A 12857-nucleotide genomic window follows, 5' to 3' on the forward strand; every position below is an offset into this window, starting at 1 on the left:
GGGACAGGCGGCAGCCGCCCTGGCTGGAGGGACACCTGACCGACAGGACGAGGAGGGGGAGGAGGACGTCGCGGCCCCACGGCAACGGAGGCACCCGAGGGCGCCCCGTGTGTACCGGCCCCGGCTGTCGTACCAGGACCTCACCGGCCGGGAATGCAGGAGGCGACTCCGGGTGAGCTGGGAAACCGTGGCACACATCTGCCACCTGCTGGCACACCTGTCACCGCGTGGCACTGGCGGGGGGCACCCTCTCCCCGCGTCCGTCCAGGTTACGGTGGCCCTGAACGTTTATGCAATGGGGTCATTCCAGGCGCCAGGTGGGGACCTGTCCGGCATATCGCAGACATCGGTGCACCGGTGCATCCGGGCAGTGACAGACGCCCTATATGCCATTGCGCACCACTACATCCGCTTCCCCGTGGACCGGGCCAGCCAAGATGCCCGGGCCGTGGGCTTCCCTGCCGTGGCCGGGTTCCCCATGGTCCAGGGCGCGATCGATGGGATGCACGTCGCCGTGCGGCCACCTGCAGAGAACAGGGCCGTGTTCACCAATAGGAAGGGGACCTATTCGATGAACATACAGGTGGTCTGCGACCACCGCATGAGGATCCTGCACGTCTGCGCCCGTTACCCAGGCAGTGTACACGACTCATACGTGTTATCACGGTCATACATCACCGGCATGTACGAGGGACGCCATCCCCGGCTGAGGGGCTGGTTGCTGGGCGACAGGGGCTACCCATTGCAATCGTGGCTGATGACGCCTCTACGGAGGCCACGCAATGAGGCGGAGAACCGCTACAATGATGCCCATGTAGCAACAAGGGGAGTGATCGAGAGGTGCTTTGTGCTGCTAAAGATGCGTTTCAGGTGCCTGGACCTCTCTGGGGGCGCCCTCCAGTACCGGTCGGCTGCTCATTGTGGTGTGCTGCATCCTGCACAACATAGCCCAGCAGAGGGGCGATGTGCCGCAGGCAGAGGAGGGCGGAGTGGAGGAGCAGCAGGAAGAGGTTCAGTCCTCCCCAGATGAGGGGGATGGGGGCAATGGTCAGGGCAGACGGGGTAGACACAGGCGGGTGGCTGTCCACCGTTACCGGCTGGCCCAGCGGGCACGGGACAGACTGATAGCCGCCCGCTTCACTGACTAGATGGGCGTGGGAATCGCGTAGTATGGCCACAGACCGCACACCATGGCAACACCCGACCACCCACACCCCCCACCCAGCACCCTCACCCCCCACCCCCCACCCCACCCGCATGCACACCACCCCCCCCCCCCATTGCCGATCCACCTGCGGCACAACTGCCGTGCTCACACAGTTGCCGGTGGACGCGTGTCTATTGCAGGCCATGGAGGATGATGACAACCCGCTCTGCGATGAGCTCCTGGCTCCACATCTTTGGACAATGTCTGACCCATGGCCACAGTACCACCATCCACCCGGACCATCCCTGCATGCGGCTGTGACACTGCAGCGCACGGTCCCGTCCTCTGCCTGGGGGGATGTTGATGGCGGCCCAGGGGGAAGGGGGCAGACTCACCTGGGGCTGAAGTAAGACCACCCCTCACACACACACTTGCGCTCAACGTACATGACGCCCCCGCACGCTTTGGACAGAGCACAAAGGCAGCTTCTGTAGGTGTAACATTGACTTTAATAACAAAAGCAGTTCATTCACGTGCCCTAGCCCCTAAAACTCATCTGTGCCCTGCACCGTGCCAACTTACTCGTGTCTAATTGTTTGGCCCTACGGGCCCTTTGACTACATCTACGTGGTTCCCCAGACGGTACAGCAGAACTGGAGGTGGACTCCTGTGATTCCTGCCCTCTGACATGGGATCCCTTTGGCGGCCGTTTCCTGGGGCGCCCTGGCCTAGATGGGCCAGGCTGCGGCCCGGGCGACTGGATGGCGAGCTGCCAGCCTGTCCTGCCCGTTGCCCACCCGATGCACCTGGGACGGAAGGGGGGGGGAGCCCAAGGTGTTGAGGTGTTCCGGGACCTCTCCTACAATGGGACCCGGAACGGGCCCCAGCACCTCCTCCTCCCTCAGGGTGCCCGATGGCCCCCGGGCCTCTACATGGGTGGGGGATGCGAACGGACTGGCCATTGGACGCCCCCCCCGACATCTGGATCTGCCAGTCCTGGAGGCCTGTGCTGGTATCGACAGGGGTCTGCAGGTTTGCAGCCATGGAGCCCAGGGGATTGGCAAACCCTGTCTGTGACTGCGACGCCGGCTGGCACATGGGCAATGGCGCCGATGCCCTCAGCGATGGCCTGCTGAGACTGGGCCATGGCCTTACGAGACTGTGCCACGGAGTTGAGCCCCTCTGCCATCTGCCGCTGGCGCTGGCTCATGGCCTCCTGTGAGAGGGCAGCCATGTCCTGGGCCACAGACGCCGCCTGCACGGAAAGCCCCAGGCCTCGCAAACCGCTCCCCATGTCTGACACCGTCGCACCCATTGTCTCCATCGCGGACGCCACCCGTGCGGTGTCGGCCTGGGTGGCACGCGTGACCGGCACCACTGTCAGCTCCTGGACACGGGTGGACTCCTCCACCTGCGACTGCAGCCGCCGCAAGCTGGCCGTCACCTTTTTCGCTCGTCCCAGGTTCGGTGGTTGCATCGGACCTATGGGTGGGTGTGGTAACTCCAGAAACCCGGGATCCATCTGGGCGGCAGATGTTCGCATGCGCCAGGATGCCCTCCGACCTCCCGGCCCCTCTGCTGCTCCTACCTCCACCTGCTGTACCGGGACAGCTGTGTTGTGCGCACCAGTGAGTGCACCAGACACCTCATCACTAAAGTGCCCAACCGAGGTGAGCGTCTCTGCGATGGGGGGTGTTGGTGACAGCAGTGGCGTTGTGTCGTGCGCATCGTCCCACTCTGGGTCCATGGCACTTTGGGGTGGCAGTTCGTCTCCACCCATCCACTCTGAGTCACTGTCCGGTATTTCAGTTTCCTGGGTAGGGGTGTCCTCGGTTGTGATTTCGTGGCTCGGCTATGACGGGGGCCTGTGGCTGCCCCTCTCGTCGCTGGGGGCACACGCCTGCGTTGCTGCACCCGTGCGTCGTCTCCCTGTTGCTCCAGGTCTCTCCGTCTCCCGTGGTCTCCGAGGGGCATCATGCGGGCGTCGCGTGCCAGAGGGTCCAGGTCTCTCCGTCTCCCGTGGTCTCCGAGGGGCATCATGCGGGTGTCTCGAGCCAGAGGGTCTGTGTCTCTCCGTATCCCGTGGCCTCCGAGGGGCATCGTGCGGGTGGTCTGCATCGGCGAGGATGGGTGCTTCGACGTTTGCTCCTGCGATACACAATGAAGCATGCATGGTTAGAAACGCAGGCGGTGATCAGCTGATATGGGGGAGGGGGGTGGATATGGGGGAGGGGGGGATATGGGGGAGGGGGGGGGGAGATATGGGGGAGGGGGGAGATATGGGGGAGGGGGGGGATATGGGGGAGGGAGTATATGGGGACGGGCTGTCGGTGGCTCACTTGCTGGTGGGCCCCCGACCTCTGCACCGGCAACCTCCCGGTCCTCAGGTCCGCCAGCCAGTTCCAGGGCCCTTTCCTCATGTTCGGTCAGTGGCCTCTCATCAGCTGGGCCTCCTCCAGTCCTCACATGCTCCCTATTGTTGTGTGCGCGCTTACCCTGTGTGGGGGGGCTCCCTGGTGTTGTGTGTGCGCTTCTCCTGTGGGGGGGTGGGGGGGGGCAGGGGTAAAAGGCAACCGTGTTAGACAGGTACATGAATGCACGCCATCGGTTGCGCGTGTATTGCAGAGGTTAAGGTTAGGGCTGGATTCACTTGGGGGATATGGGGGAGGGGGGAGGGATATGGGGGGAGGGGGGAGGGATATGGGGGGAGGGGGGATATGGGGGGAGGGAGGGATGGGGGGGGCGCTCACCCTGGCTGCCCTGACGAGGTCGTTCACCACCTTGTGGCACTGGGTGCCTGTCCGTGGTGTCAGGGCCACAGCGCTGACGGCCTCTGCCACTTCCCTCCACAGACGCCGGCTGTGGCGTGGGGCGACTCTGCGGCCGTGTCCGGGATACAGGGCCTCCTTCTTCTGCTCCACTGCTTCCAGGAGCGCCTCAATGTCGCGGGACTGGAACCTCGGAGCTGAGCGGCGGGCGGCCATCCGGTCGGGTCTTCTGGTCGGGTGGGGGGGAGCAGCGCGTCTTTTGAGCCGCCACACCGTGCGGCGTGCATGATGCCGAACGGCGTGAACCACATGAGCCAGCGCGAATAGCGTCACACCGCTGCTAGCTCATTCCGGGCCGGAGAATTAGCCACGTTTGGGGCGGCGCGATGCAAGTGTGATTCGCGCCGTTCGGCGGACATCGCGCCGATATCGGAGAATCTCGCCCCTTCTGTCAGTGAAGGAACGGTGACATATTTCCAAGTCAGGATGATGTGTGTGGCTTGGGGTGAATTTGTAGGTGATGGCATCCCTGTGCATTGTTGGAGATGGCAATTGTCTGGCACTTGGTGTGGCGCAAAGGAATCCAGCAGTCCTGTCGATGTTTCCCCATCACTTCACTGAGCAGAGGTCTTGTGGCTCAGTAAATAGTGTCGCTGCCGACAAGGCAGCAGTTTTGGGTTCAAACCACATTCCAGGACTCCTTGGCAAGGAAAGGAGGGCTGATGACTCAGTTCACCACATTGATAATCAGCCTGTTCATCCTCCCAGAACTTCCCCACTATTCCCCAAAGGAGACAAACGTGTGTGAAGATATGAAAAAAATAAACTATCACTTGGCTGAACTCTATTTCAGCAGTTTTACACCTCAACAACTTGCATCAATGTTAAAGAAATGGTGTAGGAAAGCATGTTCACAGCAGCATTACCGCAGACATCAGATTGTAGCAATAACTAAAGAGGGCACAAATGTTACAGCAACTGTGGTGAAGATTGGAAAACACTGGGTGAAATTTAGCAGAGTGGCGCAGCCGTCGGGCAAATGTCATGGAAGCCGTCGGCCTCCAGGGAGACCTCCTATGCCATATTTTTTGGGACTTCGTTAAAAGCAGTGAAGGGGCAGGGCCCATGGCATCATGTTGGTGGGCACCCTGCCAGCAAACTAATTTTTAAAATCGGGAATGGGGCACCCCAATACAGACAATTAAAAATAGAACCTACCCCCACAGAACACACTGCACCCCCCCCCCCCCCCCCCAACTGTGGAAACACACCCACAGGATGCCCAACCCCAACCCCCACAGAACACCGACCTACGCAACACCTCCCCTACTGAGCACCCCACTCCCACAGATCACCCTCTTGGAGCTGCCCATTAACACTACCTAGGCACTGCCCCTGGCACTTTTTGCACCACACTTGTTTTAAATCCAGAGCTGTGCTAGAAGAGCACGTGAAGCAACAGCACACTTCATCGAACCACAAATGTAAATATTTTTTTGTTTCCAAGCAATGACTTTTTGATTGTCTCTGCTGAGTTGATAGCATGTTTGTGCACATTTCTGCTATGCAGTTGTGTCACCGCACTGGAATTATGTTTGGTGTGCCAGAGAGAAAATGGTTTTACACATTGTTAATCGGCTTTTTCATAGGGCTGTGGTGAAACTGACCTGAATTTCACTCCTTCCAGGGGACCGAAGAGTGCTTCTGTCTGCTGGCTGAACTCCACTGAGACCTCGGTCCGTTTTCTTGTGTCGGGGTTACAGGACAGCCCCTCAGCAGAATTCCCCAGCACCAAGAGGGAACTGAAGTAAAAGTTGTGCTGGTGAAAGATAACGATGAGAGAATTGTCAATGTTAAAGTGGAAGACCTGCTCCAAAGATCCGAAATCTGAATTGAGTCTTGATATGATATCCATGTGGAGCCTAAGCCGAGAGAAAGGTGGCCTCTATTTTATTGTACCCCTCCAAAAGTAACATCCTTGGGCCTTGCGCCACTGCCTCAGTGAATACTGCCACCTCTATTCTGGCAGCCCATGGGGTCAGCAGTATCAGAAGTGCAAGGCAGGGAAATCATGCAAACTCCATCTCCTTAACATCATTTGCAAGGGGTGGAGCAGTGCTTAAAAGTTAAGGCTGATGGCCGTCCCTGTTGGAATGTAGGGATGGAAATCTAGGTTGGAATATGGATGCAGTCCAATCATGTCCATTTAAGAGGGATACAGTGGCCAGCATGCTTTTCAGAACCCAAAACGCCTGGGGCCTCAGCTCAGTTTCTGACCTTTGGGCCACTATTTCTTCTTTACCTCAGCCTCCTCTTTTCTGGCAATGCTACCGCACATCTGCATTGAACCCCCAGGTTCTACTACATTTTTCTTCTATTCCCATTTCAGGCTAACCTGTGTATGTTGCACCTCTTCTCTTCTTCGAAGTAAGGTATCATCTCCTTCAAAGAGAGCATTGGTTTTATGTAAGAATGAACTCCAGAGATCCATGCAGATAAGCACACGCCATTCATATACCCATACTAATATACACACACAATTACACTTATCACACAAACAAGAATCTGGGCGGCACACGGCGCAGTGGTTAGCACTGGGACTATGGCGCTGAGGACCCGGGCTTGAATCCCGGCCCTGGGTCACTGTCCGTGTGGCGTTTGCACATTCTCCCCGTGTCTGCGTGGGTTTCACCCCCACGACCCAAAGATATGCAGGTTAGGTGGATTGGCCACGCTAAATTGCCCCCGAATTGGAAAAAACAATAATTTGCTATTCTAAATTTATTTCCAAGAAATACAAACAAGGATCTTATAAACCAACTGACTTCAGAGGCGATGGGCGTGAATCAGTAAATTCTGGCGTTGGAGCTTGGGTGTGCCAAACCTTTCGACAAGATTGAATGGTCTTCGCTGCCGTACGTCAACTGGTAAAATCAGATCTTACAAACTGTGCAGTCTGTTACAGCCTGACTACAAAACAGGTCACGATGGGACAGATCTTCCTGTTGCTGTCGAGGTCACTTTGTTTCAGTGCAAACATGCCTCACAGGTCAGTCCAAGGCACATCTGCAGTTCCTTCCTGCTTAAAGGAAGTGACTAATTTTCTATAAATTCCCAGTTCAAAGAAGACACCAAATGGAAGGGATGGATATTTCTAGATGAGGCAGATGTTTAACTCTTCGATTTAAATATCTTGATATACATCGCTGCTAAAATGTCGCATATAATAATCATGACAGATTGAAGTATTAACTTTGCGTGACTGGGGACAGACTTGGACTTGTTTCTAAGCAGTAGAACGTTGTGCTTGTCCACAGTATCAGTGCCTGGTGGGTTTTAGTTGGGCCACAAGGGGTCAGATAGTTAGCCTGAGGGGGTGGGATTGCTCCTGCTCCAGGATCACTATGGACAACTTCAGCTGCCTGTGATTGGTCAACTAGCTGCTGGTAACAGATCAAAGATTGGAGTAGGTTTTGAAGAACCTTTGTTTTGGTTTAGCTTTAGGCAGTGGGGTCCAGAAGGTAGTCAGCTCAGCTTCAACGAGTTGGGCAATTTTAGGAATATCATCCAGCATCTTAAACCAACAGATCTGAATATCTGGCAGCCAAAGCAAATAAAGGGGAGGGTCTAAGATAGAAAAAATCACCATATCCTCGTGTCCTCCCCAGTGCTACCATTGTGACTGCATCTATGCAAGGCCATATCATAGAATAATAGAATTTACAGTGCAGAAGGAGGCCATTCGGCCCATCGAGTCTGCACCGGCTCTTGGAAAGAGCACCCCACCCAAGGTCAACACCTCCACCCTATCCCCATAACCCAGTAACCCCAAACAACACTAAGGGCAATTTTGGACACTAAGGGCAATTTATCATGGCCAATCCGCCTAACCTGCACATCTTTGGACTGTGGGAGGAAACCGGAGCACCCGGAGGAAACCCACGCGCACACTGGGAGGATGTGCAGACTCCGCACAGGCAGTGACCCAAGCCGGAATCGAACCTGGGACCCTGGAGCTGTGAAGCAATTGTGCTATCCACAATGCTACCGTGCTGCGTAACCTAATCTTTCCCAGAATGCTAAATCTATGCTCATATACACATATGCTACTACATGCATGTGCTACCACATGTGTGTGGAGAGCACAATTACTTCACAGCTCCAGGGTCCCAGGTTCAATTCCGGCTTGGGTCACTGTCTGTGCGGAGTCTGCACATCCTCCCCGTGTGTGCGTGGGTTTCCTCCGGGTGCTCCGGTTTCCTTCCACGGTCCAAAGATGTGCAGGTTAGGTGGATTGGCCGTGATAAATTGCCCTTCATGTCCAAAATTGCCCTTAGTGTTGGGTGGGGTTGCTGGGTTGTGGGAATAGGGTGGAGGTGTTGACCTTGGGTAGGGTGCTCTTTCCAAGAGCCGGTGCAGACTCGATGGGCCGAATGGCCTCCTTCTGCACTGTAAATTCTATGATAATCTATGCACAGTGCCTTATATATCCTCACAAACACGCATACAGCATATTGTATGCCCAAGTGACAATCTTCGAAACTCATACAAACAAGGGTCTCGATTTAACAGGGTATCATGATTCTCCCTCCCTTCCCACTAATGAAAAAATCAGTGGTGAACTCATCCTGGTTGCATAGCTCCCTCCCCTTGCCCCAAAAAGCTGTCAGTCACTTAATGCTCAGAGGGGCCTTAATTGTTTCAAAGCAAAATTCCTGCCCACCTGGGAGGAGGTCTGCCTCAGAGTTGCCAGCCAATCAGAGGCCAGAAACTCTGTGGTCCCAGCAGTGGCACCAGCAGAATGGCTACTGCTGGGATTGTATCGAGCTCCCCAACCACCAGGTGCTGAAGTGACAGTGAAATGCAGGTTCTATTGGCAGGTGCCAACAAGTGGAGTCAGAGGCTGGAACGGTGGCACAGTGATTTACACTGTTGCCTTTCAGCACTAGGCTTTGATTCTGAACTTGGGTGGTTGTGTGGAGTTTGTACTTTCTCTCCGTGTCTGTCTGGACTTTCTCCGGGTGCTCCGGTTTCCTCCCACAGTCCAAAGCTGGGCAAGTCAGGAGGATTGGCCATGTTAAATTGCCCTTTGCTGTCCAAAGATGTATAAGTTAGTCAGGGTTACAGGGATAGGGTGGGGGGAGTGGACCTAGGATACTCAGAGTGTCGGTGCAGGCACGATGGGCTGAATGGCCTCCTTTTGCACTGTAGGATTTATGTGGTTCCAACGATGGAGGGCTCGGGTAGGCATGCCGTGTTGGAGAGACAGAAACATACATAGAAAATAGGGGCAGGAGGAAGCCATTCGGCCCTTTGAACCTGCTCTCTCATTAATTCTGATCTTGGCTGATCAATACCCTGATCCCCCCCGCCCCACTCCCTTCCCCCCCCCATATCCCTTGATCCCCAAGAGCTATATCTAATTCCTTCTTGAAATTGCACAATTTAGTCGCCTCAACTGCTTTCTGTAGTAGTGAATTCCACAGATTCACCACTCTCTGGGTGAAGACACTTTTCCTCACCCCAGTCCTAAAAGGTGTAGGGCTGCACGGTGGCGCAGTGGTTAGCACTGCTGCCTACGACGCTGAGGACCCAGGTTCGGTCCCGGCCCTGGGTCACTATCTGTGTGGAGTTTGCACATTCTCTCCAAGCCTGCGTAGGTTTCACCCCCACAACCCAAAGATGTGCATGTTCGGTGCATTGGCGACGCTAAATTGCCCATTAATTGGAAAAAAATAATTGGGTGCTCTACATTAATTTTTAAAAAGTCCTAAAAGGTTTACCCCTTATCCTCAAACTATGACCCCTAGTTCTAGAACATAGAACATAGAACAATACAGCGCAGTACAGGCCCTTCGGCCCACGATGTTGCACCGAAACAAAAGCCATCCAACCTACACTATGCCATTATCATCCATATGTTTATCCAATAAACTTTTAAATGCCCTCAATGTTGGCGAGTTCACCACTGTAGCAGGTAGGGCATTCCACGGCCTCACTACTCTTTGCGTAAAGAACCTACCTCTGACCTCTGTCCTATATCTATTACCCCTCAGTTTAAAGTTATGTCCCCTCGTGCCAGCCATATCCATCCGCGGGAGAAGGCTCTCACTGTCCACCCTATCCAACCCCCTGATCATTTTGTATGCCTCTATTAAGTCTCCTCTTAACCTTCTTCTCTCCAACGAAAACAACCTCAAGTCCATCAGCCTTTCCTCATAAGATTTTCCCTCCATACCAGGCAACATCCTGGTAAATCTCCTCTGCACCCGCTCCAAAGCCTCCACGTCCTTCCTATAATGCGGTGACCAGAACTGTACGCAATACTCCAAATGCGGCCGTACCAGAGTTCTGTACAGCTGCAACATGACCTCCCGACTCCGGAACTCAATCCCTCTACCAATAAAGGCCAACACTCCATAGGCCTTCTTCACAACCCTATCAACCTGGGTGGCAACTTTCAGGGATCTATGTACATGGACACCTAGATCCCTCTGCTCATCCACACTTTCAAGAACTTTACCATTAGCCAAATATTCCGCATTCCTGTTATTCCTTCCAAAGTGAATCACCTCACACTTCTCTACATTAAACTCCATTTGCCACCTCTCGGCCCAGCTCTGCAGCTTATCTATATCCCTCTGTAATCTGCTACATCCTTCCACACTATCGACAACACCACCGACTTTAGTATCGTCTGCAAATTTACTCACCCACCCTTCTGCGCCTTCCTCTAGGTCATTGATAAAAATGACAAACAGCAACGGCCCCAGAACAGATCCTTGTGGTATTCCACTTGTGACTGTACTCCATTCTGAACATTTCCCATCAACCACCACCCTCTGTCTTCTTTCAGCTAGCCAATTTCTGATCCACATCTCTAAATCACCCTCAATCCCCAGCCTCCGTATTTTTTGCAATAGCCTACCGTGGGGAACCTTATCAAACGCTTTGCTGAAATCCATATACACCACATCAACTGCTCTACCCTCGTCTACCTGTTCAGTCACCTTCTCAAAGAACTCAATAAGGTTTGTGAGGCATGACCTACCCTTCACAAAGCCATGCTGACTATCCCTGATCATATTATTCCTATCTAGATGATTATAAATCTTGTCTCTTATAATCCCCTCCAAGACTTTACCCACTACAGACGTGAGGCTCACCGGCCTATAGTTGCCGGGGTTGTCTCTGCTCCCCTTTTTGAACAAAGGGACCACATTTGCTGTCCTCCAGTCCTCTGGCACTATTCCTGTAGCCAATGATGACATAAAAATCAAAGCCAAAGGTCCAGCAATCTCTTCCCTGGCCTCCCATAGAATCCTAGGATAAATCCCATCAGGTCCCGGGGACTTATCTATTTTCAGCCTGTCCAGAATTGCCAACACCTCTTCCCTACCTACCTCAATGCCATCTATTCTATTAGCCTGGGGCTCAGCATTCTCCTCCACAACATTATCTTTTTCCTGAGTGAATACTGACGAAAAATATTCATTTAGTATCTCGCCTATCTCTTCAGACTCCACACACAATTTCCCATCCCTGTCCTTGACTGGTCCTACTCTTTCCCTAGTCATTCGCTTATTCCTGACATACCTATAGAAAGCTTTTGGGTTTTCCTTGATCCTTCCTGCCAAATACTTCTCATGTCCCCTCCTTGCTCGTCTTAGCTCTCTCTTTAGATCCTTCCTCGCTACCTTGTAACTATCCATCGCCCCAACCGAAACTTCACACCTCATCTTCACATAGGCCTCCTTCTTCCTCTTAACAAGAGATTCCACTTCCTTGGTAAACCACGGTTCCCTCGCTCGACGCCTTCCTCCCTGTCTGACCGGTACATACTTATCAAAAGGACTCCCCCACCCTTGGGAACATTCTTTCTGAACCTACCCTGTCTAATCCTGTTAGAATTTTGTACGTTTCTCGGAGAGCCCCCCCCTCACTCTTCTAAACGCCAATGATATAATCCTAACCAACTTAGTTTCTCCTCATATGACAGTCCCACCATCCCAGAAATCAGCCTGGTAGACCTTTGTTGCACTCCTTCCATAGCAAGAATATACTTCCTCAGACAAGGACACCAAAACTACACACCATACTCCAGGTGTGGCCTAACCTGCTTGGCAGGAGAGTTTTTTTTCTTTTTGATGATGTTGCTTCACCTCCATTTTAATTGATGAATCAGTTTTTGTGTTTTGGGGCTTATTTTTGTACTGGTAAAGTTTGAGGTCACGTACCAACCGACTCAAGAACAGCTTCTTCCCTGCTGCCATCAGACTTTTGAATGGACCTACCTCGTATTAAGTTGATCTTTTCTCTACACCCTAGCAGTGACTGTAACATTACATTCTGCAGTCTCTCCTTCCTTCCCGATGTACGGTATGCGCCGTCTGCAAATCACCAATGCCCAATACAATTAAGCAGGCGGCCCTTTTGCTTGCCACCAGCCTGCATATTGGAAGCTTCGGGGATAAATGCTTAAGCTGGGCCTCTCCTGCCATGAGTTAATTCCCAGCTCTGGTGGAATGAGGCCCTTTAGTAAATTGGCCTGTGGGCAGGTGGCCCTGCCCAATGCCTTCCCCACTGCTGATCAATTTATAGTGGAGGCAGAGGTTGATGTGCACAGTGCCAATGGCCTGCAGACCCTCCACTGGGGTGGGAGTGGGCATTAATCCCAGCACACATTCATAACTCCTATACATGCACCCGACCGCACCTAACATGCAAGGCATGTAGTGGCCCTACATATATCATCTTGTACATGTGTGAAACTATGTCCATGGTAAAATGTGCAAATATGCAACTGATGTCAGCATCTATTTCTATCTTTGGGCTAAGGCCATTGACCTGGAAGTCTCAAGATAGCCTAACACCACTCAATCTCCTTTCTATATGATCTGCAGTCTCGGCTGTCTCCTGCTGACTGTTTCATTGGTAAAACA

This window comes from Scyliorhinus torazame, chromosome 7, assembly GCF_047496885.1.
Source record: "Scyliorhinus torazame isolate Kashiwa2021f chromosome 7, sScyTor2.1, whole genome shotgun sequence".
Lineage (NCBI taxonomy): Eukaryota > Metazoa > Chordata > Chondrichthyes > Carcharhiniformes > Scyliorhinidae > Scyliorhinus > Scyliorhinus torazame.